General features: G+C 36.7%; 1 protein-coding gene across 2 annotated transcripts in view; it reads right to left on the minus strand.

Moving 5' to 3' along the window:
- Nucleotides 1-10422, minus strand: part of LOC111871699 (transforming growth factor beta receptor type 3) — a 57377-nt gene extending 46955 nt beyond the window's left edge. Inside the window, exon 1 of one of the 2 annotated variants that reach the window (XM_033754363.1) lies at nucleotides 10127-10422. The gene's annotated coding sequence lies outside the window, so the exon portion shown is untranslated. Of the gene's footprint in view, nucleotides 1-10072 lie in introns of both variants that reach the window. The other variant, XM_023864967.2, reaches the window with a different exon arrangement.
- Nucleotides 10423-11236: the final 814 nt, after the last annotated feature.

The raw sequence follows: 11236 nt of genomic DNA on the forward strand, positions 1-11236 counted from the left end.
ATATTTATAATTAAATTGCTGGTATGTCTATGTTATGATGTGTTAGTCAAACAAATCAAATAAAGTTAGTAAAATGGGTGTAATTGAGGAGTTGATGGGGTGTGTACATTTTTAATGAATCTCTTTGTTGCTGGTGTCTGTTGGTGTAGTATGTGAGGATGTGCTGTGATTGGTCAATCCTAGAAGTTTTGCTTCCTGTAAGTACATACGTGCTTACTGCTTGTATAATTGGTGGCTAGATGTATATTTGATATTCAGCTTGTATTGTAGTTTATGTATGAAGGCTTCTCTTGTGGGTAAACTGATACTCAGCTTTGTGCGATCTGCAGGTTGGTCTCATATGTTGTGACTAAGGCCCCCTATACACACACAGTTTGGCCTCTCCCTTTCCTTCCCCATCCACGCGCAGATAAACCGGCAGGCTGCGGTCTTCCAGCCCATATTGTTGAGTCACACACGTCACGTGCTACATCCTGCAGGTAGAACTGATGGACTGACAGGTTTCCTACAGTCCAAACGATTGGCCGGCTGGCCGCACCACACACATCAGTTTTGCCTTTCAGTCTTCAACTGTGCAGGCCGAACGGGAGGCCAAACTGTGTGTGTATGGGGGTATGGAGGAGGTGAATATTTGAATGCTGAGAGATGACTCTCACCCCACCTCAAGCACACCATACAAAACCAACATACAGATCACTCAAAGCTGAGCATCAATATATCCACATGAAAACACCTTCATATATGAACTATAATACAACCTCAATATCAAATACACATCTAGTATGAAATATACAAGAGAGAGTCAATAAATAGGTCACAAATGGCTACAAAAAGTAAAATGTGATATTTTAGAGTGGAAAAAACTTTTATTTCTTGACATATTCTCCATCAACATTGACACATTTGTTCCATCACTTTACCAGTGCTTTGAAACCTGCACCTTAGAAGTCTTTTGACTGTTGTCTCAACCACTACTGCACCTGGTTGGGCACCATCTGCAACTTTCAATTGTCCTTGAGAGAATGTCTTGACCCAGATGTGAACTGCTTCACACAACAAACACTTCCGAAGACAAACAGGAAACATTTCTTTATGAACATCCTTTGCATTGGGTGCTTTTGCCCAGAGAAAAGGGACAACAGAATGCTGCTCTTTGGTACTACACACTCAAGCATGGTTCCGCCATTTTGACTACTGAAACTAGCCTCTGAATGCACATGCGTGTCTGCTAGCTATACTGTCATGAAGCTATACTGTGCTGCTACCTAGTGATACATATAGAAAACCTATTACATCAATTATAGCTACTTTACTTTCATTTGTGACCTCTCTTGTACAAGCTGTAACCACATATTTACTTTTTTACACAAAAAGTCTTGGACTGACCAACCCCATATACATACCAAAGATATATAATACACCAACAGATACCAGCAAAGAAGAGATTCATTAATAATGTACAGATCCAATAAATGCCTCCACTACACACATTTTAATAACTTCTTGATTTCTGTTCTACTGTTTTATAGTTTATCACTATTTTACATCTTATTTTTTTCATTTTTTCATTTCATTTTTTATTTTCCATATATATCCATACAGGGTAACAAACCAGGATGTGGAAATGGTCCTTTTGAGTACAGATACATCAGCATGCATATACAAAATTGCACGAGTCAATCAAACAAAGTCACTTACATCAATCTATAAATATAAATAATATTGTAAGATAAGAATTTAATAAGATTTCAGTTAATAGACATACTTTAAAAATAACTTACTATAAAACTTGTATTTACACCATTTCATATAAATTACCTATATTAACTAAATCAAATAGAGTCACAAAATTACACACCTATGACACATTATGTTTATAATATCATCATCATATTTAACTCCCACAGATCCATACAGTATATACTTCAAAACACATTTAAAACTATCAAAATTCTAATTTCTATATTCATTTTATTAATCCAATCCAACACTTGCTCCTAATGTCTTAAATGGGACTGCTGCAGATTTCTAGACTAAAAGTACATTACAATTGTAAAGCTATAATATGTTTGCATATTATAACCACTTATGTTGATAGTATTCTTTCACAGAATAAAAAGAGTGATGAAGTAAAAATCTCTTCAGTGCTCTCTTAAAATTTAGCACGTCAGAAGTCAACCCTTTTAAAGCTTGAAGTAAATGATTAAAGGCTTTAATACCTGCTATATATGCACCCTTACTGTATTTTGTTAAGTTTACAGAAGGTAAACAGAGATTATTAAGAGATCTGGTTTTATACTTGTGAATCTCATTAATAGAATTGAAAAGATGGTTATTAGTAATTGTAAACAAAATTAATGAGTATATGAATTGAGAACAGAATGTCATTATTTCAAGCTTCTCAAATAAATGTCTATAAGACACTTGAACCAGAATTCATGATAATTCTAATAGCCTTCTTTTGTAGTATAAAAACATTGCCAGCACAGGAAGCGCCACCCCAAAAAATTATGCCATAGCTTAAGATCGAATGTATGTGGGCAAAATAAATTGACTTTAATGAATCTAATGTAATAAAATGCTTTATATTTTGCAATGCATAACATGACCTTGAAATTTTATTGATAACATAGTATGTTGTTTCCATGTGAGGGTATCATCAATGATTAAACCTAAAAATTTTGTTTCTGACGCCCTGATTAATTTAATTTGATCATCTACAATTTGGAAGTAATGTTACAATAATTCATGGAACAAAATTCAACATACTGAGATTTGTTAAAATTCAAAGTGAGCAAATTAGCATTAAACCATGCATCAATGTCTTTAAGAGTTTGATTAAGATTAATTTCAAAACTGAGCTTGTTTGTGTCAGTTACTATAATATTCGTGTCATCTGCAAAAAGTACTATATTATTGTTTTTGTTGATTATTGAAGGCAAGTCATTAATATAAAGTAGTAAAAAAAATGGGCCAAGGATTGATCCTTGAGGAACACCGTACTTAATTACTTCCCATTCAGAAGAGCTTCTGCAGTCAAATCTGTTACCTATTACAACTTTCTGATATCTATCCATTAGATCAGATTCTATGAGTGTTTTAAATTTTCCTTCTATTCCATAAAATATTAACTTGTATATTTTTTTTTTTGTGACTGACATAGTCAAACACTTTCTGAAGATCACAAAATATACCTCCTACCATTAACTTATTATTCATAGCGTGTAGGATGCTATCTATCCATGAAAAGGCCGCCTGCTCAGTCAAAGAATGAGACCTGAAACCATATTGTTCTTGGGCCAACATATTATTTGTCTCGATATGCTTAATGAGTCTTGCATACATAAGTTTTTCGATTATCTTAGAAAAGGAAGTTAGCAGTGATATAGGCCTATAGTTAGCAACGTTTTGAGTTTCCCCTTTTTTAAATGGTGGTCTGATTATAGCAAATTTCAATCTATCAGGGAAAACACCAGTACTAACAATTGCATTACAAATGTAAGTCAATGGGGAATTTATAAATAGAAGGCTTACTTTTATAATTCTATTAGAAATTTGATCGTATCCACTCGAGTTCTTCGTCTTTAATGATTTAATAATTCTTGTGATTTCCTGAGTGGAAACATATTGCCATTTCATTATGTGGATTTTCCCCTGAAATGCCATAATTTTTGTTTTCAAAGTTGAAATTCTCATGTTAAAGCCATTTGTGTTTTCAAGTCTGGTGGCTGCTCTCTGATGGTTGTCCTCGATTCACTGAAAATAGCCTGATCATCTGCAGATGGGACTGTATTTAAAACTGTTGCCAATAGCTCGTGCGCTCGAGCTGAACGGACGTGTCTTGGTTGTGCTCCTGCCCGCTTGACTGTCTAGTGTCTCTTTGTGTGTACAGGCCTACCGCTGCTTAGGTATGGCCAGTAAGGAACACTGTCTGCTCTGCGATAAGCCGTTTTATGGTAAACAAAAATCTATTCGTTGTGGCGTGTGCGATTCGCGCTTTCATTTTAATTGTGTTCCTAATTGTTCGCCTGAGGCTAGTGTGAGTGCAAATACCAGTAAGTCTTCTTACAAGTGTGCCAATTGTATTAAACAAACGGGGGATGCTGCAAACGAGCATTCCTTCTGCTATAGTAACCAGAAGGATGCAATTACTACAGATCTACTGTGTTTTGCTTTGTGTAAAGGGGATAAAGATTCCCTCAGCGTGCAGCTGGAAACACTTCGTACCAATGGCATCTGTACCATGGAAATGGTGCAGTCTATAGTTGTGATGCTGTCGAATCTAAGCAGTGAAGTTAAGCAGCTTAGAATCGACAACGAAGCCATGAAGATGCAACTGCGTGAATTTCAACAGGCGCCCTCACATGTGCAACCAACACGGCGTGAGGCTGGTACATCTACTTCACTTGCAGCAAAATCATACAGGGATGTTGTGTGTGCAGTAAATGGAAATCCTAGTGTCGCCAAGGTCGCAGCTCCTGGTATAAATTCACTACCTGAGCCATCCGTAGTGACGGGTGAAAACCCTTCCGGTGGTGATTTTGTAACTGTAGTTAAGAAGAAGCGAGTTGCCCCATCTCCTGTTAGCACTGTGCACGCTGTTGCCAATACCTCCAAGAAGCCACGTGTTGCCATGATCGGAGTTAGAAGCTCTTCTTCTCTCTCTGTTGTGCAGAAGAGGGTCCGCATGAAGTCCCTTTTTGTCTCTAGGTTTTCCCCAGATGTAACATCATCTGATGTTGAGGCATCTTTAAAGGATCAATTGCAGCTTGCTTCCCTTGCTTGCACCAGGCTAAAAACTAAATATAACTCATATGCATCATTTCATGTCTCTGTTGCAGAGGATGATTTTCATCTCATTAATAATACCGGAGTCTGGCCTAACGGCTGTTTAATCGCTCCTTTTTATGGGCGATTAAGCCCTGAACAAATTTATAGTGTTGAAGAATCAGAGATTTCTCGGCCTTGCTCCCCTGGTGCAGGTAATGATCGCCCCCTTACTCCTCCCCCCATGGGTCCTGTTGGCGATTCAGAAAATACGGTAAACGTTGTTGCCCAGGGGGAGGGCGCTTCTGTACATAGTTAATGGTTAGCAAGCCTGATAACAACACAGGTTGTTTTGCCAGGTCTCCCAAATATCCTGGAAAATGTTTTGACATATATTACCAAAATGTCAGAGGTCTTAGGACTAAACAAGTCGAACTTTATGACAATATCTGCTCCACGGACTACAATATTATATGTTTAACTGAGACATGGCTTAACGACCTGTGTTACGATCATAATTTATTTCCTGACTGCTATACAGTTTTCCGTTCTGACAGGGCGTCTGTAAATAAGACACGTGGTGGTGGAGTTCTCACTGCCCTATCCTCCAAAATTCGCTCTTGTAAACGCAGATACGATTTAGAATCTTGCGATGAATGTGTATGGGTTGAAATCCCCACTTCAGACGGCCTCAACTTACTCATTGGAAATCATTACTTTCCTCCTGACGCTAATCCTGAAAACATTGCTAATTACTTTCGTTTTTTAGAAAACAATCTGGATACCCATAATTTTCGAGTAATTATGGTTGGGGATTTTAATGCCCCTGGTTTCGACTGGAAAAGTGGTTTAGCTCTGCCCAATTCTCATTATTACTCGAAACTTAAGGGAGATGCGATCTACACTTCCACGTGTCTACTAAATCTTAATCAGTGCATTGATAATGTCAGCGGCAGCAATCTACTTGATTTAATTTTTTCTAACTTAAGCGACATAAGTATTACTCCTGTTGACTCTGGACTTATTAAGCCTGACAATTACCACCCCCCACTAATTATCAATATTTGTTTGTCCCTTGCCACTTGTATTCAAAATTATAAATATTCGTACCGTAAATTTTCGTCTGGGGATTATGCACTGCTTTATAATAATCTCTCAACTTACGACTGGTCCTGTGTATATGGTACCACCTCCGTGGATTCTGCTGTCGCCGGCCTCAATGCTGCTGTTCAAGATGCCATGGAACATGCAATTCCCCGTGGCATCATAAACACTCGTATGAAATTTCCGCACTGGTATTCTAGTTCCTTAAAGTATTACATAAGGAAAAAGAACTATTTTTACAGACGTTTTAAGAAAAAGAAATCCGATTGCCTTTACCAAAAATTTTCCTATTATCGTAAGCTAGTTAAGTCTACTATTAAGTCTGACAGACTTAGATGGTTGAAATCTGTGGACGAAAATTTAAAGTCGCAACCCAAGCAATTCTGGAAATATGTGGCCTCCTTTAGGAAAAGAAATTCAAATTCCATCCAGCTTGAGGTTGATGGTAAGCATTTAATCGAACCTCATGACATTGCTGATGAATTTTCAAAACATTTTCAAACAGTGTACCATAATCCTGGTCCTATTGTCTTCCCCAACCTATTGTCATCTTCCGAATTCTTACCTTTAGCGTCTGTTTCAGATTCCGATGTTATTAAAGCTATTAAGCGCCTGAGACCATCTAAGTCTGTTGGAGTCGATGACATCCCTGGATTCATTATTAAGGGTTGTACTGATATATTTGTACCTATTCTGAAACACATCTTTAATCTAAGCTTATCTCAGCATAACTTTCCCTCCTTATGGAAGCAAGCAGCAATTGTCCCTGTTCTCAAGAAAGGCAAAAGCACCTCTGTTAGCAACTATAGGCCTATATCCTTACTCAGTAATTTTTCTAAAATATTCGAATTTATTGTTCATGAACATGTTTCCCATTATCTAAAATCAAAAATTAGTCCTTATCAGCACGGCTTCTCTAAAACAAAATCCACAAGCACTAATTTGGTGACTTACATTGATTTTATCTCCCCTATAGTTGGCTCCCAGAGACAAGCTGATGCCATTTATTTTGATCTGAGCAATGCATTCGACCTTGTCCCACATTCTCTTCTTCTTCACAAGCTAAGTGCTGCTGGGCTTTCTGGTGGTTATGTAAGCTGGTTTCGCAGTTACCTATCCAACCGGAAATCCCAGGTCCGTGTTTCTGGTGTTCTTTCCTCACCCTTTGAAGTTCTCTCAGGTGTACCTCAGGGATCTGTCTTGGGACCCCTTCTCTTCAATGTGTTTATTAATGACATGTGTGATGCAGTTGCCCATTCTAAGTGTCTGCTTTTTGCTGATGACATCAAAATTTACCGAGCCATTAGTTCCCCTCATGACTGCTATCTACTACAGTCTGACGTTAACTCTATACAAGGTTGGTGCATTGCAAACTGTATGAAACTCAACATCAGTAAAACTAAAGTTATATCCTTCACCAGGAAAACCAACTTACTTATCTATGATTATAAACTTTTTCAAACGTCAATAGCCCGGACCGATTCTGTAAAAGACCTGGGAGTGTTTATTGATGCTAAGCTATATTTCCATGACCAGGTCAATTACATTTTCTCTCAATGTGCGAAACTATTGGGTCTAGTTCGTAACATTACCTACAATTTCTCTTCGCTAGACTGTATGTTCAGCTTGTACACTACGTTAGTTAGGTCTAAGCTTGAATATGAGTCCGTAGTCTGGAATTCGATTACGTCAACTGATGCCAACAAGCTGGAACGCATCCAGCAGAGGTTTGCGGCCCTTTGTTTTAAACGTTTCTTTCCTCAAGTTCATTACAATTATTCTCTTGCTCTTGAGGAGTTAAAATTACATACTTTATGTACTAGGAGACATCGCCTTGATGCTCTCTTTCTTATTCAAGTTTATTTTGGCTCTAAATTCTGCCCTTCTGCCCTGGAAATTGTTGGTCTCCGAGTTCCTGCTCGGTATATCAGAGATTTTGCACTGTTCAATGTTTGCTCTTTATTTACAAATTGCCCCTCTGCTAGATGTGCAGCAGCTGCTAATGTTGTCTGCAGGGATGTTGACGTATTCGGAGCCAGGAATGTTCTACCCAAACAAATTTTAAATATAGTATAACTGTTAGTATTTTTATTATTTGCATGTTCAGTAAAACAAAATGAATTACGTATATTATCCTCTGAAAATCTATATTATTCATTTCTTAATTAAATATTTATGTTTCATTCCTCAATTCGTAATAGCACTTAGTTTAATGATAATGAAATTATTATTACTGTTATAATTATCACTTATTTGTTTGTTTATTTTTACTTCTATTCATTATTATTTCTTCCAAGTACTTAACTGTAATTTGTATTTGACTTTTAATAAGTTTGTCTATAATGTAATTCATTCATCTGCACTGTGCTGTGTCTGTAATTGGCCTTGCGGCTGTTGACTCGGCACATTAATAATAAAGAATTGAATTGAATTTTTAAGTTGTCAGTTAAACTTCTTGCCATTGCCTAATAACTTCACCAATAATGGGGAATTTATAAATAGAAGGCTTACTTTTATAATTCTATTAGAAATTTGATCGTATCCACTCGAGTTCTTCGTCTTTAATGACTTAATAATTCTTGTGATTTCCTGAGTGGAAACATGTTGCCATTTCATTATGTGGATTTTCCCCTGAAATGCCATAATTTTTGTTTTCAAAGTTGAAATTCTCATGTTAAAGCCATTTGTGTTTTCAAGTCTGGTGGCTGCTCTCTGACGGTTGTCCTCAATTCACTGAAAATAGCCTGATCATCTGCAGATGGGACTGTATTTAAAACTGTTGCCAATTTTTAAGTTGTCAGTTAAACTTCTTGCCATTGTATAATAACTTCACCAGTAAGTACCTTCAATAATGTTGGAGACACTGGACATCCCCGCTTTAATCCTTGATTTATATGTATCTCCTTACGGCCAACTGATGTCCTCTTGTCAATTCTTATTACTGCATTAATATACAGGCTTTGAACAATTTAATTATGTGATGAAGAAATCCTTTGTTCATTATATTCCACAGCTTACCTCGAAGCCCCCAAAAATAATACCATTAATTTAAAATTGTATTCATAATAAAATATGCATGTCTGATTTAAACAGTGGTTACTAAAGGCTTATGTAAATTTATATACTGTCTCTGAATATCATTCAATGTTGTTCAATTTGAAAGAGCTATAACAAAAATAATGTTGTGGGTTTTAAAGGCATTATTCTACTCATATCCAAGATTAAAAAATTACACAAACAGCACATAAACAAAGCCAATTCAACATATTGAATTCACTTTGATTCTGCACGACTGTTTACTCACATATTTCTGGATCAGTACATTACACTCAGGATGTAAAAAGGTACATGCATATTTACAGATTTCATTGTTGCATTCCTTAAAATGCAAAACCCTACCTGCTCACAATTCACTGTTTGTAGTTATTACTGTTCTTGCTAGTTGTTATGCATAAATATTTATGAACTTGTGCAAACATTTTGCACTTCTATATAAAGAAATCAAAGCACCACCCAGTATCCTTTAACTGTACTTAATGTCATGTGCTTTGCTTTTCAATATGGGTGAGATGTGTTTACTATTCTGATGAATTTGACTTAAAGAATTCTCTCATGGGGTCAAAGATCTCCCTCTACCTTATTTGGCACTACTGTTACGTTGTACATAAGCCACCTATGAAAATCCTCCAACAAATTTGCATATCTGAGCACAACAGGTCCTACTTTTAAGTCAGTGTATGAGTGTTGATGAGGGGGAGGCATGGGGTTCGTGTGACATTTTACATGCTTCTTACTACTATTGCACGCATGACACCCAACATCATCCAGTCGAGTTTGTTTTTTGTACTAGAACATTACGGACAAGCACATATGGGATTATACTTTCACGTGCAACTCTTAAAATACATATATAAACGATAGCATCACTGCTTGGTATACTGCGATGATTCCTCAATAGCCATGGGTTTTTTTTTCCGACAAGCATCCCACCTTAAAATGTCCACGTCTGAGCAAACAAATGCAATCTCACTACATTACAATAAACGGCGTATACTTTTTAGTCATACATATAAACATGCATCGTGATACCCACGTATTTAGATCGTTGTCACAAACATATTATAAATTAATCTGACAAAATTATAATCACATATATAAACATGCATTATATTGTAAAATAAATAAATTACACAAACATTACCATTCTTCAAACAACTGTAAATATTAGAATTCGAGTACAACTGCGTACATATACCTTCCTAGCCACAGATCACCATTCCTAGCCTTCGCCACACATCAATAACACATTTACAACTCCAAGTTTAGGCATTATGACGCAACCAGTTCCTGTTGTTATCCATTCCATTGACCCTTGTTTTACGGCTGTGAAAGCGCCCTGGGCGGAATTTTGGAGTTTCTTTTTGTGGTCTTTCAATTTCGCCGCTAGAGGAGCAAATCATCCGTATAACATTTGACAGAAGAATGTTTATTTTCAAGTATAATAATAAAATTGCAGTGTTTAAACTGCAATCTGTTTCATTCACTGACTATCGTACTATTATTGCCAATAAGTAGTACTAGAATGTTTTGAGCGTTTTGAGGCAAGCACTCTCAATAATTTCAATTTTCGAGAACGGTCATCGAAAGAATATGAATGAAAGTTACCACGTTCTCTTGCTGCCAACAAAACATAGTCAAATGTCATTCCCACACTTGTACTTAATCGACACATTTAGAGAATGACTAAGTACAGAATTCAAAATTAATTTTTAAGCTTTGTTCTGTTCGACAGAGTTTCTGACGCCATAGCCTTTTCCAAAACAAGTTAAATTTTTGTTATAATAATAACACTGTCAGTACTGGTAATTCCTGACATCGTTCAGAAATTTATATAGTGACTAGTTTGAACCACTTTTGTTGGTTATCGTCGTGCCATCTATTTTCAATGTCTAAGCTATTCCTGCTAAGTAGCCGAAACCACTACCGAGAGTTCAGTCGGTAAAAAGTTACCTACAGTTCACTAGCCTATGCTAGCCTACAAAACCTGTATTTCACGGAACAATGGACAATATCACCACCCTGATTTCTTCTGCTGCAGCGGTTCTCACTCCGTTTTTAGAAATGCGTCTAACTGATGTCAATTCCTGTCGTTCCTCAAAAGTGCTTATTTCATTAACATCGGTCCACATACCCTCACTGAAATGCACTGGGCTATGTAAGCTATAGCATATATTGAAGATATATTAATACTTCCACGTAAGCTGTTATAAATCACGCACAACAAGCAGCAATACTGAGGTTTCTAGGCACTATTCACATACCTTCAGGAACAGAAGTGGATTTCCAAGATCTGGCTGTATGTTCC

The sequence above is a fragment of the Cryptotermes secundus genome, unplaced genomic scaffold (genome assembly GCF_002891405.2).
Source record: "Cryptotermes secundus unplaced genomic scaffold, Csec_1.0 scaffold299, whole genome shotgun sequence".
In the NCBI taxonomy this organism is placed as follows: domain Eukaryota; kingdom Metazoa; phylum Arthropoda; class Insecta; order Blattodea; family Kalotermitidae; genus Cryptotermes; species Cryptotermes secundus.